Genomic DNA, 22,708 nt, shown 5'->3' on the forward strand with positions numbered 1-22,708 from the left:
TGCTGGAGCCTGCAATGTAAATGCTGCCTTTTCAAATGTGAAGACAACCAATTGCTCAGAGAAGTCTGGTGGAGTTTGTGAACTCCCCTAGCACGGCCAAGAGAAATAAAGCTACTGCCACCAGCATTACATAGGCTTCATGCCTGTGGTTTCTAACAATGCCATCCTTGCAGCATGGCCAGATGAAAATTTAATTCAGTGAAGTTCCAAGAAACTCTGGTCTCACTAGCAGTGCAAGGCAGCTCAATCATGAATGGAAATCAATGACCTGTTATGACTTGGGGGTTGGACTAGATGACCCTTAAGGGTCCCTCCCAACCCAAACTATTCTCTTATTCTGACCTGTGATGCCTTGAGGGGCACCTGACTCCCTTTCTGCACAGCTGCCCCATGCACACACAGCCACCTTGTTCCCTGGGGCTCGACCACACCGTGGTAGAGCCATTTCCATCTCTGAGACTGCAGAGATGGACAAGTTCAGCAATTGCACTGCTGAGGTGAAAGCTGCCATCCAGCCTAAAATGGTCAGCTCTTAGGGTTTCCTCACTGGCTGCAATACCCATCCCTCAATTGCTGCCACAGGAGGCCTGTGGGTACTGAGCAGTGCCCAGACACCATCTGACCTCGTGTGATGCCCAGTGCATTCAGCCCTCCCTGACCCCAAAACATGAACAAAGGCCTGATATGTCTCCCTAGCATCACTGTGCCACAGGTTGCTCTGTCCCTCCTCCTTCTGCTGCTGAGTTGCAATAGACAGTGGGAATCAGCATCTCATGTGCCATCAGTACTCAGAAGCTACTCCTGTTTCCAGATCAAAGGTGCAGGGACTGGACTGGCAGTGCCTGTGGCTATATCTGACACTCACTGGAAGACCAGGGTGGTCAGGAACTGCTGCAGAAGGGGGGAGGAAGTGGACAAGGGGAGGCAGGTCTTCTCCTGGTGCAAGACAGCACTCCTCCTTATTTTACTTGGAGGGCTTCTCAGAGCCCTGCTCCATGCGACCTTTCACATGAGCTGAGAAGAGTGACAGCAGATGCTCGTAGCCAGAGGGAGGGGAGATTTAGTGGTGCTCTATTTCCTTCCCTGGAAGATTTGCTTTTGGAGGAGAAGGTCAGAGATTCAGAGCAGCAACCTGAGGGAGGGCTTTCTTGCCTGCTCTTCTGAAGGACTGGAAACTGAATGGAGTGGAGTGTGCCATGAAGCCTCACTTCACTGGAGCTTTTATCTTTTAAAACTAGGTTAGGAAATTTATTGCTACAGTAGCTTAATCCCACAGTGCATTATCTGTACACATGATGGACTGGAATATGAACTAATTCTGTCAATAAAGTGACTGCCTGCATCTTGATTGTCAGATACAAGGAATTCACTCTTCCTTTTGAGATGCTAAGCAGCTGCAGAGTGGTATGCTCCCCTCCCTATGCTTTTGGTTTGGATGCTTCCTATATTCAAGTTTCTCAGCAAGAGATGATGCCGTGGGAAGGGAGGAAAGGAGGGAGAAATTTGGCTCCAGGCATCTGGCTGCACACTGTGACTCTGCACTAGCCCGTGGGGTGGCGTGGGGGCTGCAGCCCCCAGGGACTTCTCTGACTGATACCATGAGCTCTGTATGCACTGGGGACCGAGCCGTCTGGCTCTGCTCATCTTCAGTCTGTGCCCTCTATTGACGGGAGAGGCAGAGACCACCAAAAGCGTTCCCTCTGCTGGGTTCAGATCAGCAGAGAGCTTCCTTGGTGGAAAGGATGCACCATTGGGCACTCACAGCCATGGCCCCCAGTTCTGCCTGAACAAAGCAAGGGTCAGAGCATGTGTGAGGGTACACACTGAGTGCTTTGAATCTAGAATCAACCTCTAACCAGCTACATCCTTTGACAACAGCTCAGGAAGGGATTAACATCAAACTCTCCACATTACTTACCTACAGAAAACTCCAGATTCAGAAACCTAAATTTCACTGTCTCTATACAAACTATAGAAATCTAGTCAATACCATCTCTGGAATCTAGAGAGTGAGCGAGAGAATCCCAAATTTATGGGTTGGTGTCAGGCAGAAACAGAAATATGGGAGGCTAGTTTCACAAAATTGCTTGAGCAGAACACAGTCTGAGTTTGCTCAACATAGAGTGTCATATTGAATTATGTAATTCCTTCTTGATGTAAAGTTCCCTGATTTTAGCAGAAATAGCTGGAAAATGAAACCTCATAACAACGTAAAGCCTTTTCTACCTGAACACTCAGCAAACAAATCCTCAAATCACTTATTCTTAGAGCTGCATCCAGGATAACTAGTCCACCAAACAAGTAAGATGAAGTTTGGAGTGTCACAGGAGTATCTGGTCCACGACTTTACAACATCTCAGATGTAGGCACTAGGTGAAGGCTTTTAAGCCAGCCCTCAATATGAAAAGGTGAAAGCTTATTCTTCAGATCAGAGAATGCTCTAATGTTCATAAAAAGAAGCTAAATTATAAGTAGGGGACAAACTTAACTAGACTGACTTGACATTTCCTCTTCTTTTTTCTCCTCTTTTTAAAGGAACTAGTTCTCATTCAGTTCATTCAGTTCTCATTTATACAACATATTCAGAAGAAGTAGCTGATAACATTGAGACATATCCAAAACCCGAACTACTTATGGGAAGGAGGACAAGGACTGATTTTCCTGTCATCAAAAAGGCAGCTCAGTAATTTCTCCTCTGTTGGTCTGTTTGAGCCCAAAAGAGAAGTAGCTGTGTTCTTTGGTTTGTGAGATATCACCATCAACTCCTAAGTCTCTAAGCCCTTCAGCAAAAAGAAGAAGAGACTCAGATATTTGTCAGAATTCACAGGGAGATGTTGGGGGAGAAGTCTCACAGTTTTAATTGAAGAACAAGCAGGAATGTTTTAGGACTACAAGATATTTATAGTCTCACACATTTTGAATGTAAGGGGTACAAATATCATTTTTGCTATTCCTCTGCAAGCCAAGATATGAGGGACATATGCCAGAACACAAAAGAATTTTCACCCCATTCCAAATTCTCATTAAAAAAAAGTGTACTAAGTCTGAGAAATAAGTGTAATAATTTGAATCATGAATTTGGCTTCGTGACCCACTGGGAGACTGAAGCAGAGCAAAACACATCTGCTAACACCCCAACTTGAGCACCACAGTTGGCAAGTGCTGCTGAAGAGAGATCTCAGACTGAAGCTGTAGAAATGTTAGAGGTTAGAACTGAAGTTTCTTGGCAGAACTGACCTTATATGGAAACCCTGAAGGAAGTCTGCCTGCACTGGCTTTCCAACCAGTACATAAGCATTCATTTCTAATAGATAAACAGATGTATATAGACAGGCTAATTCAAAGCCACTTGGGTAAAATCAAAGCAAACCATTCCTCTGGGGAATGTGCTGGACAGAGTCAGGCAGATGTTTCCTCTTCCAGGATCATGAACTGAAATCAAAGGAGAAATCTCAGATGGAAGGTGGTTACAGTAGGGTTCTTCCAAGTTGAGTCTTGGCATGGATGTAGTTGTACATTTTCATTAATAACCAGGATGCATAATCTCAAGGCAGTGCAGTTACTGATGACACCAAGGTGACAGGCACCATCAGGTGGATGCCAGACTACCACACAAGAACAATGGGACGATTTTAGCCCTGGAATAGTGCAAAGGGATGGAATTCCTTATTGCAAAATGCATTATCTGAGGGACCAGTAGTTAAGATGCTCTTAACTAGAAATGATGCAGCAGGAGGAAGAACTGGAGATCTTATATAGTCATAAGATAACAGGAAAATACCAATATGATGTGTCCTGCAGGAGACAAGTGATGCTTTCTAATGAACCCGCTGAGACCAAACTGTTGAGTTCAGGGAGAGTGAAATACCAATGCTGTTAATGAGCAGTTTTGGAAATATGAGGGCTCACCTGGATTACTACAGTACATGGCCAGGAAAACACACTGAGGAAAAGGGATTTTGGTCTGCAGTGGCTGCAGAGCAGGGCTACTAAGCCAAATAAGGGAATGGAAAGCCTGTGCTCTCAGAGGAGACCAGAGGCACTTGGCTGTTTAGCCTTGCTAAAGAAAGGCCAAGAGGGGATATGGTTGTAGTCTATAAATACATCAGAGGGGGTAAACACTAGGGAAGGAGAAAAGCAGTTTAAACTGAAGGACAATGCTGGCAGAAGAACAAATGGGTATAAACTAGCCATAATAAATTTTGGCTGGGAATGAGAAGCAAATCTCAAACCACTGGAGCAGTGAAGTCTGTGGAACAGCCTTCTTCAAAGATCCTAAGACAAAGAGCCAAAGGCATGGGAAAACGCAATTTGAAAAATCCACAAATGGGGTCTATATGACATAGATACCTGCAGTGGACTGGGGGAGTCAGGAGATCCCCTACTGTCCTGACTTCTAGAAGGGAAACAGCATCTGAAAAAACAAGCACACTTCTTACAGCAGGCACTCTTTCAGGCACAGAGGACCAAGGATCACCACGAGGAGAGCCAAAGACAGTGATGTTTAGTAAACAAGTATCTCTATCTTCCTCTGCACTATGTAATAACCCCCCACCACACATCAGTGATGGGGAGTGGCAGGAATATGAGGGAAGGCTTATGTAAGCAGAGGAACGAGTGCCAGGATGCAGCAGACAGGTCAGGAAAGCTGGCCAGCTCTGTCACTTCAAGCATCAGACAGCACTGAGAGCAGCAATACATTACTGCAAAAAATTTCACTGAAATTAAGAATTACAAGTAACCTCAATAAAATTCACAGCTGGTTGGGCTTAACCTTGGAGTCAAGAGGATTAGCAGACTATGTTGTCCAAATCATGAAATAGTAAGTTCTACATTTTCTTTGAAAGTTAATCATGTGCCCAGTCTCTATTCAGTAATTCAAGATTTCTACAAAATTTCCCCTCTTTATTGTCATCCTTTTGTCTCCTCTAAGGAACACAATAATTTATTAACACCATTCTTTTCATCTGAAGACTTCTGATGACATAAAAAAAATTACTGGGTGACAGCTGCACTACAGTGTTGACTGAACGGATGTACAGGAAGAGGGAGTGTTATGATCCAGTTTTAAGGTTCTTAGAAATGCCTCTGCCCAAATTAAGGTGCAAACGAGACCATATGCCAGTGACAATAGTAAGGGTTTGATCTGATGGTAAATATGAGAGAGAGAGAGAGCAAGAAATAAAGAAAGGAGCAGAAAATAGGGGCAGGGACAGAAAGAGTTGGCAGGGACAGAATAAGGAAAATATCACCACTCCATGGATCCCAACGCTGTTCGTTGATCCTCTCCAGATGGTCTCTTGGTGGTGAAAATCCCCCCAGAAGGCACAGAGTCCCATGGGTGTACATGCTCAGGCTGGGTGGGCACACAGAGTCCCATGGGTGTACATGCTCAGGCTGGGTGGGCACATCCGGCCATGTCCCCCTGGGGTGGGGTCAGTCTCTCACAGCAGACTCTGGGTCTGTTCCATCACGTGCAGCCCTGTGGGGCCGAGCCTCTCACGTGAATGTCCCGTGGATGTGCCCTGTGGGGTTGGGGGTTCCACAGCTGGGCCAGTTTGTGTATTGGAGGATGGGTGTTCACTGCCTCTGACGAGAGGTTGCACCATGCACCCAAAACCTCCTCCTCCCCCCTCGGCTGGGGGAGTCTGTGTAAACCTGGCTTCTGTGAGCTGTGCTCTCCCCCACCCCAAACTCAGCCGAGGATAGCTGCAGCTGGTGGCTTTGGCCTTTTGTGGATGCATACCTTTCCCTCAGCCTGAGATGACTGAACAATGCATTTCCCTTTATCTAATCAACAGTTTGACTTTCAGTCCAAAGTCCCACTCTTCAGGGAAGCTTCTTCGGTTGTAGCTTCTTTATAATGAGCAAAACTTTATATCAATATTTGAGTCATGAACTATTTCCAGTCTCTGGCAGGGAGGAAATGATTTTTTAAATCTGTATGGCTTTTTTATCAGCTGGTCCTGTGCTTCTGGACTAGCTGGGGTCAGTTCTGAAGACTCCTGGGTTGGCAGAGATTCACAGGAGGATGGCACAGAACAGACTCTCATCAGGCATTTCTTGACCTTACCCGGACTCAGAGGCTGTAGGCACCTGTATCTCCTGACAGCCATCTTCTGCCTCAGGGCATTCCCAGCCCTCTCTTGGTTGTGACAGTGGGAAGGCACCACGTTGCCTCATGCTCCCTCCCAAGCCACACCATGACAGATATGGAGGAATCCCTCCGTTTATCAGACCTTCACTCAGTTGTCAGATGTCCACCTAACAGGGAAGAACACAGGCACCAGGGAGCTCTTGCTCTAGGACACCATCTTGGACTGAACTCTCCCTTTTCCTCCTCTTAAAATTGTTTGCTCAGGATTTGAAATAGTAATAACATACAAAACAACAATGAATGTCACCAAAGCACTTCACTTTGCACAACAAAAATTAGCCATGCGTGGGTGTGCAGGCACAGAGGGCCACGAGAGTTCTCTGCTATCTGCTGAACTTCCAGAGGGCAGCACCGACTGCAGTGAAACTGGTTGGAGGTGAGATGGGGAGATCAACAGCTCATCATCTGAACCCTCTGCCCACATTATGGCTGTCTCATGAGTTTCCTCAGGGCAAGAAAAAACAGCTGAGAACAGAAACCACAATACCTAACAAAACCACCTGATGTCATTGTCTCTTGGGGGCTGTGTAATACAGCTAAGTGCTGTTCCCAGGAGAACTACCAAACCTAATTACTTGTTATAACCACATTAGATGAAGGTGCATGTTGCTCATAGTTGCCTAGTGGGAACACAGAGCAAATCTTTCCTTTGTCCACTTATAATTAAAGCAATCCTCTTTGTATATTAGATTCAGTGGTTTATAATGAAATGCAATAAAGATTCCTTGAGTAAATCGCTTATTTTTCTTAATATGTTTATACAATTTAATGGAGTCTCTTATTGACTGCAGGAGGAGCAGTTTCAGAGATAGTGTGCTTAAACAGACATGACAGACCATGCAGTAACCCAGTGCTTTTCAAGGCTAACGCCTGAAGTAACAAGCACATCCCACAACAGTGCCACTTCCACTTGTGCCAGACACCTGAGAGGCAGCAATCAAAAACCTCTGCAAAGGCTGGGAGAAAAACCTGTCATTCTATTGTCTGTGCAGACAAATTTAGCACTCTGTGAAATCTTGATCAAAATTACCCACCAGCAGAATTAGGTAACCAACTTTAAATAGCAAGGAATAGGGAGTTATGTCCAGTTGAGCAGCAGCAATTTGGACAACACTGGTTCTTCACTGGAAAGACTGAAGAAAAGTGCAAAATATGGTACAGAACAAGAAATGCAAGCACTGATGAAACACACAAATGGTTGAATACACTTTTATTATCAGATGAAATAACAATGCCTTAAAATAGGATCCCATTTGGGTTAAAAAATGAACAAAGTCAAGGAACTGTAGATTACAGCCAGGTGCTTAGTGGAACTAGAAATTTAAGAAAGTTTTTACCTTTATCTGATGATTCTTGGAAGAAGTATTTGTGTTCATATTTTTGAAAGAAATATTTCCTATTGTTGAGCTTTCCTTTGAAAGACATATTTCTGTTTCACTACTGAGAGCAGTTGCAGAGCTATAAATGCACAGCAGGCTATGCAAGACAGATCTTTAATTATACCTACCCTTGAGTTCACTGGGAGCCAGCTGCTCAAGGCTAATAAGGATTAAAACATATTCAATGATTCTGAAAAACTGTCTTAACACTAGTCTTCCCAAATCCCCTGTATTATTTGGAGCAATGCAAGCACAGCAACTCCTGCCTGAAAGTGAAAAGGAAAAACTTTATGCTTTCACACAGCCATGCCCAAGTCCTGCTTTACTAAAAAGCCAGGATCCTGCTGTGCTAAACCCCACTGTTCAAAAGTTTTCAGCCAGTATCCTCATGCTCTGCAGGACTGATGTAAATCTGCAAATAATATCAGAGTTCCATGTGATGGCTTCCATCCAGCACTGACACTAAGTGATCTGTGACTGGACCTGACTGGGAAATTCAGGGAAAGTGAAAGACACTCCATGTCTAACAGAAGAAGGAATTAAAACAATCAAACCTACCAAAAAAGCTGCAGGCAGAGAGATAGGCAAATGCTCCCCTGGCTCTCTCAAACCCTACTGACATAATGCTCCAAGATCAAAAACATAAAGGTCAAAGTCAACAAAACCAGAAGTACTGGGAGAAAACTGCATTCAGAAATCTCCTTTGCTTTTGATCTCTTTCAACCCTGAAGTTTTACAAGGAGAGCATCTGGACATCACTTCTCTCTATGCAGAGTGAAATGCAAAATTCCTGACAGTGCTGTGTGGCAAAGGCAGTGCTGCACGTGGGGCTGGGGAGTCCCCAGGGAGCTGGGGGGTGCATTGTGCAGTGCACGGTGCTCACTTCAGGCAAAGGAGGGTTTGGAAAACAGATATCAGGCATGAGACAGCATTAGAAAAGTGGACCATGTTGGTCTCTCACTGAGAAGGCTAATACAGATAATAATTTACTTACTCTGGAGAAATGGTAGAACAGAAGGGGTGGAGTAGTGGATACTGACCTCTGCAATTTTCATCTCTTAAAAATAAATGGATTGTAAACTAGAAAAGGATTAAAACAGCCTCACAGGGGAAAGAGTATGTACCAAGAAACAACACGAAATCAGTATCAAACCCCCATCCTGCAAAGAGTCAGATCAGCAGTGTACATGACAATGTTCCTCTGTACAGACAGAGGTTTCTCTGCAGACCAAAGGTTTTTCTTTATTCTTTCTTCCAGGAAAGTGAGGACCATGTTCCTCACTTCCTTCACTTTGTTCCTATTAGAACCCCACCACTTTGTTTGACAAACTGGAGCTGCCAGCCTTTCTGTCATGCTCCAATGGGCTGATTTCCTGCTGGTGGCCGTGGCAAGAGCCTGCAGCTCATAAGCTCTACCTAGACTCAGGCTTCAGAAAAAACACTTTTCTATTTTTAAGGCTCTTTTTCTTCCCCCACGGATTCTCACCCAGTTATGCATGATGACATTTACCACATCACCTGTGACTATGAAGCAAACGCATCTGGGTGCATTCCCCAGCATGGGGGCCAACTGGCACAGAAGCTCCCTTGGCCATGCTATTGAACTCTGCACCCTCATGCAAAGTGACTGTGTGCCATCTGCACCCTGGAATGGGCCCAGTGGCACAGGCTGGGAAGACAGGAACTGATTAAGAGCTGGAGGGATAGGGACCGCTCTGCAGAGGGAGTGATTTTAACTACTGAGCTCTGGTGTTGGGTTGTCCCCTATTTCATTTATTATGGACACAGCCAGTGGCCATAGTACAGACATAGTCATTATCTCAGGAAACTGGATAGCTTGTCACCTACTTGAATGTTAATGTCAAGAAATATCAAGGCTTGGGGAAAGCAAACACTTACCTAGTGTGGGATATTAAGAGGGGATTATGAACTAGACCCGAAGTTCGAATCATTTGGGACATGCTCTGCAAGGGGCCTTGGGCTCAGTGATGAGTTTGCTGGGGCTCTGAAGGGGTTTCAGGGCATGTGCACACTAAGGAGCTGGACTGGATGCCAAGGAGGGCCAAATGTCCCCGTGGAGCTCAGTCCTTGTACCTCCAAATACCAGCCTTGGTAGACTTGACCCTTGCACTCCAAATGCCAGTCTTTGTGGGCTCAGCCTCCACCCACACTAAGCATGCCTGTTGCTGGGGTTATTCCAGGCTCCAGACCAGAGGGAGGGCTGTGGTATGGTCAGTTTAGCTCCTCAGCACCCCATACTTGGACAGCAGCATCTGTTCAAGAGGTGTGTGACTCATCTGGGTCTGGCCACCTCTGGGTGTGATGCCTTTCACCAGGACTCTGGGGATTTCCACAAAGAGGCACATGTTGCTTGCTCTGGTCAGTTCTGTGTGCATGCAGCAGTGAAGCAGCTCCTCCTCATTCACCCACCAGGGCAACAGGAGAGCTGGCTGATCTCCAGTGAAGGCAGTGAGAATGGGATGCTCCTCTCTCTGCTCCTGCTCAGCGCTTGGGCAGCCAGCCAGCCACAGTGAAGGTGAACTGCTGAGATGTGGTGACAGCAAGCCGCTGCCATGAGCATTTAATTTTTAATTCCTCTCAGGGCCTCTTTTCTACCATCCCTCCCCCGTCGCCCCAGGAGCAGGCTGCTGGCACCTGTTTCTGGAGCTCACGTTGTTTGTGTTTGGCTGCATGCCTGACTGTGAGGGATGAGAGAGTGAGGTCCCTGGCCAGCCCTGGTGGGTGCTGTCAGGGAGCCCCCTCCAGAGCAGCTGCTTTCCTGGGCCAGCATTCAAGGATGGGACACACAAGGTGCTTTGAGGGCTGGAACTGCATCCCAGCTCAGTGGGATCTGCCTGCACCACCAGTCCTGGAGCTCCTTTCGGCTTATTTTTCCAAATGCATCCTTTCCTTCTCTTTCAAAGGAGCATCCACCAGCGAGAAATGCTTCCTTTTGAGTTAGGCTACAAAAACAGTGGGCAGCAGGAGCACATGGCCTGAAGCTTGCCCCTGGGAAACACAGCAAGGGCTGTCAGGAAGGAATTACTGCGCTCTCCACTGAGGAAGCTAAATTACCTAAAATACCCCTTGTTGCAGACACAGGAGCACACAGCTGTCCCACTCGGTCTGCAGATCCCCTCTTCTCCCCATTCAAGTCATTCCTCTGCTTAAAAATGTTATTTTGGGAAAGAAATGAATAATGGGAACAGGACTGTAAAAGCACGGGGAATTCAGCAAACAAAAGAAAAGCTGCTATTTTTGAGAATATCTCAAACTGGTAATTGTGACTTGTTTTAACTCCTTCTCTCCCAGCTGCCTCCCCAACACCCTGCTTGGAGAGCCATCCACAAGCATTGTGGGAGCAGCATGCAGGAAAGGTGTGTCTTACTACAGGCTCTTGGAGCAACACCACAGCCTACTAATAACTGGCACATGGTGAACTAATAGTGCAATACTCTTTGATTTCTAATCAGATTATTTGAATTGAGGCAGGGGTTTCTGCAAGGGTCCAGTGTCTAACAAAAAGAGTCAAAGTCAGGCAAGCAGTCACCCTGCTAGTGCTTCTGTCACCTTCTGTCATCTTGAAAGAATTGTATTTTTCTAATTGGAGCATCATGAGCATTATGTGTCCATGGTGAGCGGAGGGGTCTGACCCTGCACAGCAGCAGAGAACCCTGCTCCAGGTTCTCAGAGAAAAGGCCATTGCTGCAAGAAAAAAACCTGAGTCTGCCAAGGCTGCAGATTTAGTTAAGTAGTATAAACTCATCTCTAACAAATTCACCAAGACCCCCATGGAGCTGATGTGGAGCATGTTATACTGCTCTTTCATCAGCTCTCACTTATTCTGCTACTAGTGTGGCCAACTCGGCCAGGTCTCTTTGCAGCCCTGGTCAGGGCTGGCATGGTTCTCCTGCCCACAGCATCCTGTGCCAAGGGAAAGCACATCCCAGAACTGACATCTGGACCACTACTGCAGATGGCTCTGCAGTTCCTCCTGACAAAAGCCGCCCTTCTGGGCTAAAACCTAGCAGAAGAGAGGCAAAATAGGAAACAAACGTGATGGAACCCCTGCCCTGATGATACTGGAGGAAGAACAACTATTACTGAGTCCCCTATAGTTTTGTGGCTCACACGCATGAACACACAGATGCAGGGATGGCTTCAGTAATATTAAGCTGACAGCAAGGAGTTGAGAGGGGTCCTTGTGTAGAGTTCCACAGAAAGCAGTTTATTGCTACAGCTTGTGAAGGTTTCCAGAGGCAAATGACCCCGAGCACGTGACAGCTCAGGGTAAGTACAGGGGTGAGGCCAACACCAGGAGCCAACCGGGCAAGCTGAACCGGGGTACAGCACCATAACCAAACATGGCATTCTGGGAGAGGCTTCTGTCCCTCACCATAACTGAAGTCTTTGGCACCAGAGACTGCCTTACCAAGAGTTCCCTCTGTCTCTTGTACCACTGGCCAATCAGCCACCACAACCAACCAAAGTCTGAGCTCATGTTTTCAGTTCCTAAAGCAATCCTATTCCGCCCAAGTGCTGCTGAGCATGTTGGCCAAGACTCCCATGGATGCCATGGAGCAAGCAGCAGGGACAGGGGCTGCTCTCTCACAGGCAATCTCATTTCTGAATTGGCAGAAAAGAATTCTCTTTGTTTCATAAACAGAACTGTAAACACTCCTCCCTGGATTTTCCTTTCCAAGAGCAGTATGAGAAAATAAATATCTATATATTGTTCAGAGGGAGTTCCTCTTTGCATTGCCCCGACCTTCCCAAGTCCCAGCACTTCTGCCTTTCACAGAGTTCTGCTTTTCAGCTTTTACCTTAGTGGTGACAAGGAGGACTTCCTTGGCAGCAGTCACTGTTAGGTCTGTCATCAGGCCCTGTTAGGAGAGGCAAAGCAAAACACAGAGGGTCTTTCTGCAGAAGTTCCCACTACCCAGCAACTCTTCAGTAACTTGGAGAGCAGAGAGTCCACACAGACCTCAGAGCTGTAAGTGGTTTAATAACATATGCCATCAAACATTACATGCCTTGCAATTCACATTGGGGATTTTGATTGAGGAAACCCTCCAACATGGCAAGGAAGAACTGTGAATTCTGATAATGTTCTCAATTTTTAGCAGTAAAGTAATTGAAAATTAAGGGTGAAGTGAAATAATTGAACATGAAAGCTGTGTGCTGTGACAAATCAGGAATAATACTCAAGTGAGAAGAGATCATGGTTAGACTGAAAGATGTATCCTTGGCCAGCCTAACTTTGCACTCCTCTCATCCACATCAGCCTGTGAAATAAAAATGCAGGCTACCCTTCTGGTGGGACGGTTTCAGTAGGGTCAGAACGACTTTACATGAAAAGCCTCCCACAAGATAAACAGCAATGAATAGGACACTTGACAGACAGGTCCAGAGGACAACAGACAGTGCTTCTGCTGAGATATAATTGCTCTAATTGGACCTGGGCTTGCAAAAATGGTAAAGCTAAAGAGGACTCTGCAATCATGCTGCCATTCTGCACACAAGGATACTGTTGTGATAGGAAGCACATAGCAGTTGTGGAAATAACCAATGCCCTTGTGCTCGCATCCCTCTGGTAGCTTGGATTTGCACGCACATCATGAGCAGAGTATTTTCTTTCAGTTAAAGGTTCTCAGGGCTAAATTGCTTCATGAAGTCTCTGAGTGTTATTCAGCTGAAGTTAGACACTTCATATGTGCTGGATCCATTGTGTTTTTGCAGTCCTGGAGGAGACGCAGAAAGATCGTGTGAGACATAATCAGGAAATCTGGCTGCTCTAGGAGCGAGGGAATTTGGTAAGGAAAGAAGCCAACTTTGACCTTCTTCAGCTTTAACTTGTCTTCTCTCAGGTGACAGCCCATAAACCACCTGATCTTCTTGTCTAATAAAACCTCTCTACAGGTAATGTTGAGTGTCTCCAAAAGAATTTTCTATTTCTAATGGTAGAACAATCATAAAACTACTGTCATCCAGTAGCAGGTACTGCACAAGGGTTGACTGTGCAGTGTTCCTCCAGCCCTACTTTGAACCCAGTGCCCAGAAGAGAGACAGCCCTGTTAGCCACAGCTACATCACACAGCAGCTAAACAACATCGCTGCATCATTGCTAACACAGGAAGAGTATTTCACTCTCCTGACTCCTTCAGACAGCTCTGTTTCACAAAAGTCTTGTCTGGCCTGTTCTGCAGATGCCCAGGGACATGAGGCAGCACTGCCAGAGGTCCCTGCATGGGCAGATGCAGCAGTGCAGGAACAATGGCAGCAGCGTGTCCCGGCCACATCCTGCCAGCATGTGCCCAGTCAGTCCTGCCAAGAGCTCTCCTTCCCACCTTGTCTCACCCCTCCTGGTCCACTGTGCCCCTGTGGGTGGACAACCTGGCTCTGGCCTGCTCCCAAAGCCCCATTCTCTTGACAATGAGATTCAGCACACAGCTAAGAGGCTTTATGACAAATGTGGCAGGTTTAAACCTGTCTCAAAGCCTTTCAGTTCCCATGTGCAGACACAGACGGCTGAAATGCTGCCTCCTGCTCCTTTGCAGTTTCTAAGTAAATGCGCAAAAATGCAGTTGTGATGTTCAGGAACTGCTCATGTCCCACCTGTAAACTAGCACTTGCACCCCAAGTTGTCCCTAAAGAGCTTACAATCTGGCTTACTTCACCCTCCCTAACAGAAATGGTCATCAGAAATAAACACCCTGAAACTCCTGCCCTATGCCCACATTGCAGATACCAGACATGGGTGTCAGGATGTGTGTCACCCAAAATGTGAGCGATGGAACAGACGTCTTCCACAGCACCCAGGCAAAATGACAAGGCTGGGTGCCGTTGGGTGCAGGAACGTGGCCCTGGGCAGCCATAGGAAAATGGTCTCGTTCCTCAGAGCACTTGGGGGGAGACAGTGTCCCTGGGTCACTAGGAACCATGTCACCAGACAGCCCATTTATCCATGCCATCCTTGGGGTGACAGGTCCACACTTCTCCTTTTCCTGTCCTGACATTTCCTCTGGAGTAGCACTGTGACTGTCACTCAGCAGGACCGTGACAGGTGTATGGGGACATCAAAGCATCAAGCATGCCCCACATTCAGCTTCTGCCTCCTCCCAATGCTGCCTTTGCTTTGTGCATCACAGGCTTGGTTTCATGTACGGACCTGACCAATGCCCCAGCAAGAGGGCGGGAAAATTTGGCCGTGGATGATGCTCTCCTAAGAAGCGTGTGTCTCAAACAAAAGTGCACAGGATTTATCAACATAAGCCCAGCTAAAAAACACACGACATGTTTGTTTCCGGCTAGTATGTCTATGATAAGCCATAGATTGTCACAAGAATAAAAAACATAAGGATTGACATCAGTGAGTTTCATACAGCTAAAATTTTGCACAACACTGTGAACACGTACTGCAAAAAATACTGAACTATAAAAGAAGACAAACAGAGCTAAACCAAGACCCATCCTCAGCCATCTTCTGTGAAAGGAGGCGTGGCTGGGAATTTCAGGTGCTGGGCAAATTGAAAACAGCATTTCAGACCAAACGACAAGCTTCTTGGTTTTTCTGCATGTAAATCAGATCCTTACATTATTTCAGTGTCATTTTGTGGCTGAAAGCAATTCAGCAGCTATCAGCACAGCCAGACTGAAATTCAGCAGAACAGGATCTGAGCCCTTCAGCTTGTAATGATTAGATGGTTCTGTGGAAACGAATCTTATGAAGAAATGAAGTTCAGCAGAAAGTTGACAGTGCGTGAAGACCACAGAAGGGAGAGGAACTTTACAACTCAGCCTTCACATTTTCCACCTATAGGATTTCAACATTCGCTAAAGTTGTAGTAAGGGCAGCTTCTTCACAGTGCTCCCTCTGGGAAATATGACATTCAGCAATTCCTGAATTACAGTTTCTAATTATATTTTCATACTGTAATGCTGTCTGAAATGCAAATTTGATGACAGAATAATTCAATCCATATAAAATAATTACAAAATTACTGTTTCTCAATCCTCAACTCATACTCCCTGCTATTTAAGAAGATAAATTTAACAGCAGCAAAAGTACAGCCAAAACATAGTCTATTTTTTAAACTGTTATCTGACTATAACTGTCTGCATAGATTTTGGCTCACCATAGAAGATTATTTCTAAAATATGACTACCAAAAACATTCCAGAGTTACGATTTTTGTTGCTTTAGCTTGGAACCAACAGTCAGGTCAACTTTGATTTTGCATTCAGAGTACCCTACGCATGGCATCTGTTTAATTGGAAAAGCAACTGTTGGCTAAAATGCCAAATCTCTACTGCAGCTCAGCTATCATTTAAACCAGTTGTTCCTAATGTTGATGCAGACATTAAATTAGCACAACGTAATGATTTTTAGCAGAATGGGAACCAACTTCTGCAATGAGTAATTTAAGATCCTGAAACTCCATACTGAAACATCAGTTCCCACTGACAACTGCCACGCCGTACAGAGGATTTTATTCCCTCCATGAATATTGCCTAAGCAGGAGCTAGGACCTTTAAAAAGACAGCTGAAATTGCATTCTGCTTGAAAAAATTCAAGGAGTAGTGTTCTGCATTGCAAGGGCTTTTTAGATTTTATTATGATTCTAGCCTAAATTTATATTGTCATTGCCCATCAACTCAACCAGATCAAGGCAGAGCACAGTAAAGGCTTCAGTGTGTTATTATTATGAGGCTAGAGGCATCAACAGCTCACATCTGTTTTTGACTTCCCTGCTGTATGCAGTTGTGTGAGAAGTGACTTGAGGAGATCTCAGACATGACTTTAGCCAAGGTCTTTCCTAAGGTGAAGTGCTCCAATTCCTCAGGAACTGCCAGTCTGCTCACCCTTCACCACGGACAAGGAGACTGTAGGAAGACATCTTCCCTTCCTCATGTGTGTGCAAAGGGGCTGACATTTGCAAATGGCATGAAGGCTGATGGGAAGTAGGAGGGTCAGTCTGGACTCCCTGGAAGAAGGTGGAGTGTTGTGAAGCCCATGTGCATCTCATGCTTTTTCTCTCTATGTCAGAGATTCCAAACCCAAGTAAGCTGCCAGTGTCACAGTTGTGGTGTTGGGCAGCTGGTGAAGGATGGGCTGCAGCACCTTCCCCTCTCGGTGCTGGGAAGGAACCTACAGGCTGTTCTTTTCTCATGGTGGGTGGAAGCACGGCAGGGCAGAGACACGGGGATGCTTAGCATTACATTGCCTGGAAACTCCACACACTGCCAAGGTAAACCTGACTTCTTGTCCAAAGGGTTTGCTACGGAGCTGACCAGTGAAAACGAGAGCATGAAATCATCAAGCAGAGGCACATAGCCCCAGGATGACTCTCACACACCATTCCCTGCCCTCCTGAGAGGGACCTGTGTCTCCAGTTGCAGACGCTGGTGCTGCCTGTGAGCTGCCTGCCCGCAACTCATTCCCATCTCTGGGGCAAAATGGGTGGAGCCTGGTGATGGGATGCCCAAAGCCCCCAAAGACTCATTGAGAGGGGACAGAGCTGTCACTCTGCCAAGTAGGATGCATCCCTGTACAACCTCAGCAGCACTTACCAGCTTGCCCTATAACATTGCCTCCTGCCACAGCATGTCTAGGACCTTCTGCTAAAATGTGAAGCAGTTTATCATCCTCTTCTCTAAGGTCAAGTTAGAGCCTTTTCAAGACTTCCTCAGAATCACTAAAGAAAGATATGTCCATTCCATCTGGAGATGAGGAACCTATTTTTAAAGTACTTCTAATGAATAGCTCTCGAGCAAAAGTTGCATCAATTATTTTTCCCCTTACAGGTGTTTTCAAGGCAAAAAAATGCTACAGGACACTGTATTCAAGCCTAAATGAACAACATAAGCCTCAGCCCACACTGAGCATCATCACTCAAGTCAAACCTGGGAGGTGATGGCAGCTACACATGGAGTCAAATCCTGCAGACATGAGGGTGAATGACTTCTCTTGAACGGCAGGTGCCACTCCGCTCAAATCTGTCCCCATACTCCCTGCCTTGGTCACTCTGCAGACTTACCCCAGCAGTATAAGCTGGTGAACAAGCAGATCTCAGAGGGTGGTGGGTTGTATCAACCACCTCCCCCTGTCCTCCCCTCCTACCCCGCCTCCACAGTCTGGGGAACTCACATCCCCATGGAGGGGGATGGACTGCCACGGGCTGAAACACAGCTCCCCACAGCAGCTGGAGAGCAGCCGTGCCCAGCCCAGCCCAGCCCAGCCCAGGCAGGTCACCTGGGCAAGGACGCCGAGAGCCCACTCACTCCCCATGGGAAGTCTGCTCACGGAGTGCCAACACCTCCACCAGTGCTGCGAGGCTCCTGTAAACCTTGGTTAAACTCACCGATGAGGAGCCAGGCGAGATTCCTCATGCACTGGTGCAGTGGCATCAAGTGAAGAATTTAATAAAGACAATTTGAAATACTTCAGCCCCCCCCAACAATGATGTTTTAGGCACAAGAGTTGAACTGGAAAGAACTGATGAGATAACACCAAGTGAAATGGTTTAGATGTTTCAGATGCATTTATTCTTGTTCTCTGCTAAGAACACCAAATGCAGTGAAATCCAGAGCATTAAGCCATAACTTCCCTAGTGCCTTCAGTTTTAATGTCTGTCTTGGCTCTCTTTCTGAAACAATTACTTATGCTGCATTTGACAATATTAGGATAATTTTCACATATTTTTAAAAATCTTTTACTGCTCAGTGCCTTAAATTGTTTTGTAGCTCCACATTGTTTTAGACTGTTTTATAGCAGCTGCTTTAGAGAATCATTACCATTATTGATAAACCCTTTGAACTTTGGGAGGAAGGGAACAGGAATATATAATTAGAGAAGATAAGAAAGATCTAACATACTTTCCAGGAAACAACGCACACGATACTTCAGCTGTAATCTGTTCTTAAAACAAATCTGTATGTTCCCACACAAACAAACTCAGCCTGTGGCACTAAACTTCAGGAGCTCTGGGATCTCCTTCCCCACAACAGCCACCTCGGAGTAAGTGCAATACAGAAACAGACTCAAACTCCCTCTTGTTTTTACAAAAAGACCCAAATAGCATTTCATTTTTCAATAACTGTGGTGACTGAAAAATCAGGCTGCTCATGCTACAGTTCTTTTTTTAGCTATTCTAACTGTTCTCAGTGCACAACAGAAAAAAAAAGAAAAAAAGAAAAGAAGGCAAAAAACCAAGCCCTGTGTGTGTGCCTGTGAGAAAAAGGGAAGCCTGTGTTACAGCAGTGCTGCTCTCTTGGCATATTTCAGATAATTTTTCAGGAAGGTTTTGATTCTTTCCTCTGTAAACACTATACAGTCAAGAGTGCCGCGTGCCCCAGGAGAGGGGCAGAAAGCCCGGGGAGTGCGCAGGGTGCAGGGATTCCGCGTGAACAAAGATGATTTAAATGCTCGAACTTTGAGAGTTGGATTTTAGGCTGTTCCTGGCTGCATTGACTGCTGGCTTCTCCCTCACTGGACACACTGGGTATAAACCCGCCTGAACCGGGCAGAATGAAGAAACTACAAATTCCAACAGAGGTATAAAAACACAATGTCTAAACATAATTTCTTTTAACTACCGAATGCATTAGCCTAGGATTACTCACGTTCATTTATATTCCTCAAGTGTCAAATGAGAACGCTATCATTCTATTCTCCTTTCATGGATCATTAATCTATATTTAACTCCGTTTTGCCGTCTGCACACAGAATTAGTAACTGGAAGCTGCTTTGCATTTATCTGATAGTGCTGGGCTTGTTCATCAAGGCAAACTTCCAGCCAAAACAAACAAGTGAAAAAAAAAAAAATCAGTCACTGATACACGCTGCTTTCTATTCTATTTTTTTTAAAAGGAAAATAATCCAAACCTGATGAGAACATAAAGCAAATGGTTACCTCACACTGCAGAAATGCAAGTTTTTAATAGTCCATGCTCTGGCAGCCCCTGAGATTCAGCAGCAGCAGCGGCGGCGGCGGCGGGGATGACTCCAGCATCCACCGGGTTCTCACACGGCTTTGACTGCGCGGCCGGGACCGCAGGCTCAGCCTCCAGTGACGTCAAGGCGGCCGTCACATGGCCCGGCGCCGGCCCAGGGAGCACTGGTTGTCCTGGCAACCCCAGCACTGCTCCGAAATTATTTCAATAGGTCATCTGTCATACTGCGCGCACATTGGAGCCATCGCGGGCGCCCGGACAACCCAAACACCGCGGGCTTGCTGGAGCTGGCTGCGCCGGGGGCTGGTCCCATCGCCGACTCTCTCTTAACCCTGTCCCTGTAAGAAAACGCGTCTCTCTTCCTCTTCCTCCTGCATCCCCAACCCCCGGCAGAAAAAAAGACATTATACACCTGGTTTGCTCAACCAAAGGGGCACAAGAGCTGCTCTCCTAGGGTGCTGGGACACCTCAGTGACGTGCTGGCTAGCTAAAATTAGGGTCTTTCTAAATGACCCACAGCTGAAGTTTTATTCATAGCCACAGAGACATATGCTTGGTCACCCACATCTCTGCCCAGATTCGGGGTGAGGCAGCAGTGGTCCGTGCTGTGGTGATGAAGGGTAGCAGCCGTGCAGGGCTGCAGGCTGGCCCCCAGAGCTGCCTGGCCAGCTCGGTCTCGTGTCCCTTAGCCTCGGTATCTGGTCCCTCTGCTAGCCTGCACAGGATGCTTCTCCAGCTGCTCCCAGCAAAAACATCACAGGAAGGGGGACAAAGCAGTGCTTGTCTGCATCTGATTCCGACTCACCTGTGCAGCCTTATCCTGCAGGAAGAGATACAACACCAGTGTCTCCAATTTCCTTGTAACTCTAGCTAAAATCCACTCCTTCCTCCAAATTTCCTTTTTTTCTCTCTCTCCACCTTACCAGAGCCCCACAACACATGCATATGCCAGGAGTAGGACACAGAAGATGCTGGAGAAGGGAAAGACTTTCACCTGCGAGATGCAGGGAGGAAAGACAAAGTATCAGCAACAAGAAAATACTTCTGAGCTCATCTGAGTCAGTGATGGTTACTGACCAATGCCCAGGATATGAAGTACCAGGAACTGACCTCAATAGATGGCTCTGGTGAAGAAGGAAGCACATGTAAAGCCACATGGGATCTGCAAATACCAACACTGAGGCATCCTCAGCCAAAGTTGGCTTTTGGCCCCTTTGCAAGAGATAAAAGAGAAATCACTAGAAATTAAAAAATAACTTGAGATGTGGTATAAAGAGGTTCTGGGGAGGCCTTCCCCCCGTCCAAGGCAGAAGGAGAATGGAAGGCACATGGAACTAGTGGGCAGTGGGATGACCACTGAGTCCTCTGCATCTCTCCCACTTGTGAGAGCAGCAGGTGTTTGGGATATTTAGCTGAACATCAGGTCTGGATGAGTGGACAGTGAGGTGGAAAGAGAACTGTCTGAACAGTGGCTCTCAGAAGGTTGTGGTCAGCGACACAGGGTCTAGTTGGAGGCCTGTAGCTCATGGTGCTCCCCAAGGGTGGATACTGGGTCCAGTATTGTCTAACTTATCCATCAATGACTTGGATGAAGGGGCAGATGCCTCCTCAGCAAGTTCACTGATGGCACAAAGCCGGGAGGAGCAGCCAATATCCCAGAGACCTGTGCAGCCCTTCAGAAGGGCCTCGACCGGTCGGAGAGATGGGCAAAGAAGAACCATCTGAAACTCAACAAAAGCAAATGCAGGTCCTGCACCTGGGGAGGAATAACCCCAGGCACCAGTACCGGATGGGGGCCAACCTGCTGGGAAGCAGCTCTGCAGAGAAGGATCTGGGGGTCCTGGTAGACAATGAAGTGTCCATGAGCCAACAGTGTGCCCTTGTGGCCAAGAAGGCCAAAGGTATCCTGGGGTGATAGGAAGAGTGTGGCCAGTAGGTCAAGTGAGGTGATCCTGCCTCTCTGCTCAGCTCTAGTGAGGTCACATCTGGAGTTCTCTGTCCAGTTCTGGGCTCCTCAATGCAAGAGAGACATGGAGTTCCTGGAGTGGGTCCAGTGAAGGGATACAAACATGATTAGCTGACTGGAACACCTCAGTTATGAGGAAAGGCTGAGGAAGCTGGGCCTGCTTAGCCTGGAGAAGGGGAGACTGAGAGAGGACCTTATTACTGTCTATCAGTATCCGGAGAGTGTCAAGAGGATGGAGCCAGGCTCTTCTTGGTGGTGTCAAGTGATAGGACAAGAGGCAATGGCCAGAAACTGATACACAGGAAGTTCCACCTGAACATGAGGAAAAGCTCCTTTACTCTGAGGGTGACAGAGCACTGGAACAGGCTGCCCAGAGAGATTGTGGAGTCTCCTTCGCTGGAGATATTCAAAAGCCTTTTGGACACAATCCTGAGTGATGTGCTCTGGGGAACCCTGCTTGAGCAGGGAAATTGAACTAGATGACCTTCAGTGGTGCCTTCTAATCATTCTGTGAGCCTGTGATCAACAACAGCCAATGCTGGTTTATGCAGCATTTAGTGAGGAGTGCATCTCCAGCACAGGTTATCAACAACCTCTCCAGCACCGGCACTGCACTGGGGGTTTTTTGGGCAGTTTTTGTTAGAGGGCCAAGGCCTCTGAAATCCTGAGCTGGCCCCTGGGCCTCAGTGCAGTGCAGAGGGCTCAAAGAGTTATTACAATAGAATAAGGCAGCCCACACTGTCTAAAATTCTTCCCTTAAGACAAAGATATTCATAATTAGCTAGGAAACCTGTGACTGTTTAAAACAAGAATAATGTGATGGATTTTAAAACCCCCACGGATTACTACATGTGTTGCACATAATCCCACATATTAATCCAATATAGAAGGCTGAAACTTCATGTCAACACCCACCAATAAAATTGTATCATAACATACAGATGTATTCTTTCACTTAATGGCAATATTTGTACAATACTAAATGAAGTTTGGGTTTGCAATTTAAAAAGATATCCCTCAACACTGTGTAGTGCATTCGTTTCTATCAGTCTGACAAAAATGTGTGCACCTGAGAGAGATTTTAATGGTTTTTAATTCTTAGAGAAGCCTTTTCACAAAAGGGGACAATACAACACATGCATTTTGATGGTCACAAAACATTCAAAAAACCATTTTGCTGATTCCCTAAAGAGCTGGCAGAGACAGCCAGGCAGGATCACAGAATCATAGAATGGTTCAGGTTGGAAGGGACCTT

At 46.4% G+C, this 22,708-nt stretch overlaps 1 protein-coding gene across 1 annotated transcript in view; it reads right to left on the reverse strand.

The window, feature by feature from the left end:
• NCALD (neurocalcin delta) overlaps positions 1-19,586 on the reverse strand; it is a 60,787-nt gene extending 41,201 nt beyond the window's left edge. The window contains exon 1 of the mRNA XM_069005262.1: positions 19,448-19,586. The gene's annotated coding sequence lies outside the window, so the exon portion shown is untranslated. The remainder of the gene's footprint in view (positions 1-19,447) is intronic.
• Between the last annotated feature and the right edge of the window lie 3,122 nt (positions 19,587-22,708).

This window comes from Aphelocoma coerulescens, chromosome 2 (assembly GCF_041296385.1).
Source record: "Aphelocoma coerulescens isolate FSJ_1873_10779 chromosome 2, UR_Acoe_1.0, whole genome shotgun sequence".
In the NCBI taxonomy this organism is placed as follows: Eukaryota; Metazoa; Chordata; class Aves; order Passeriformes; family Corvidae; genus Aphelocoma; species Aphelocoma coerulescens.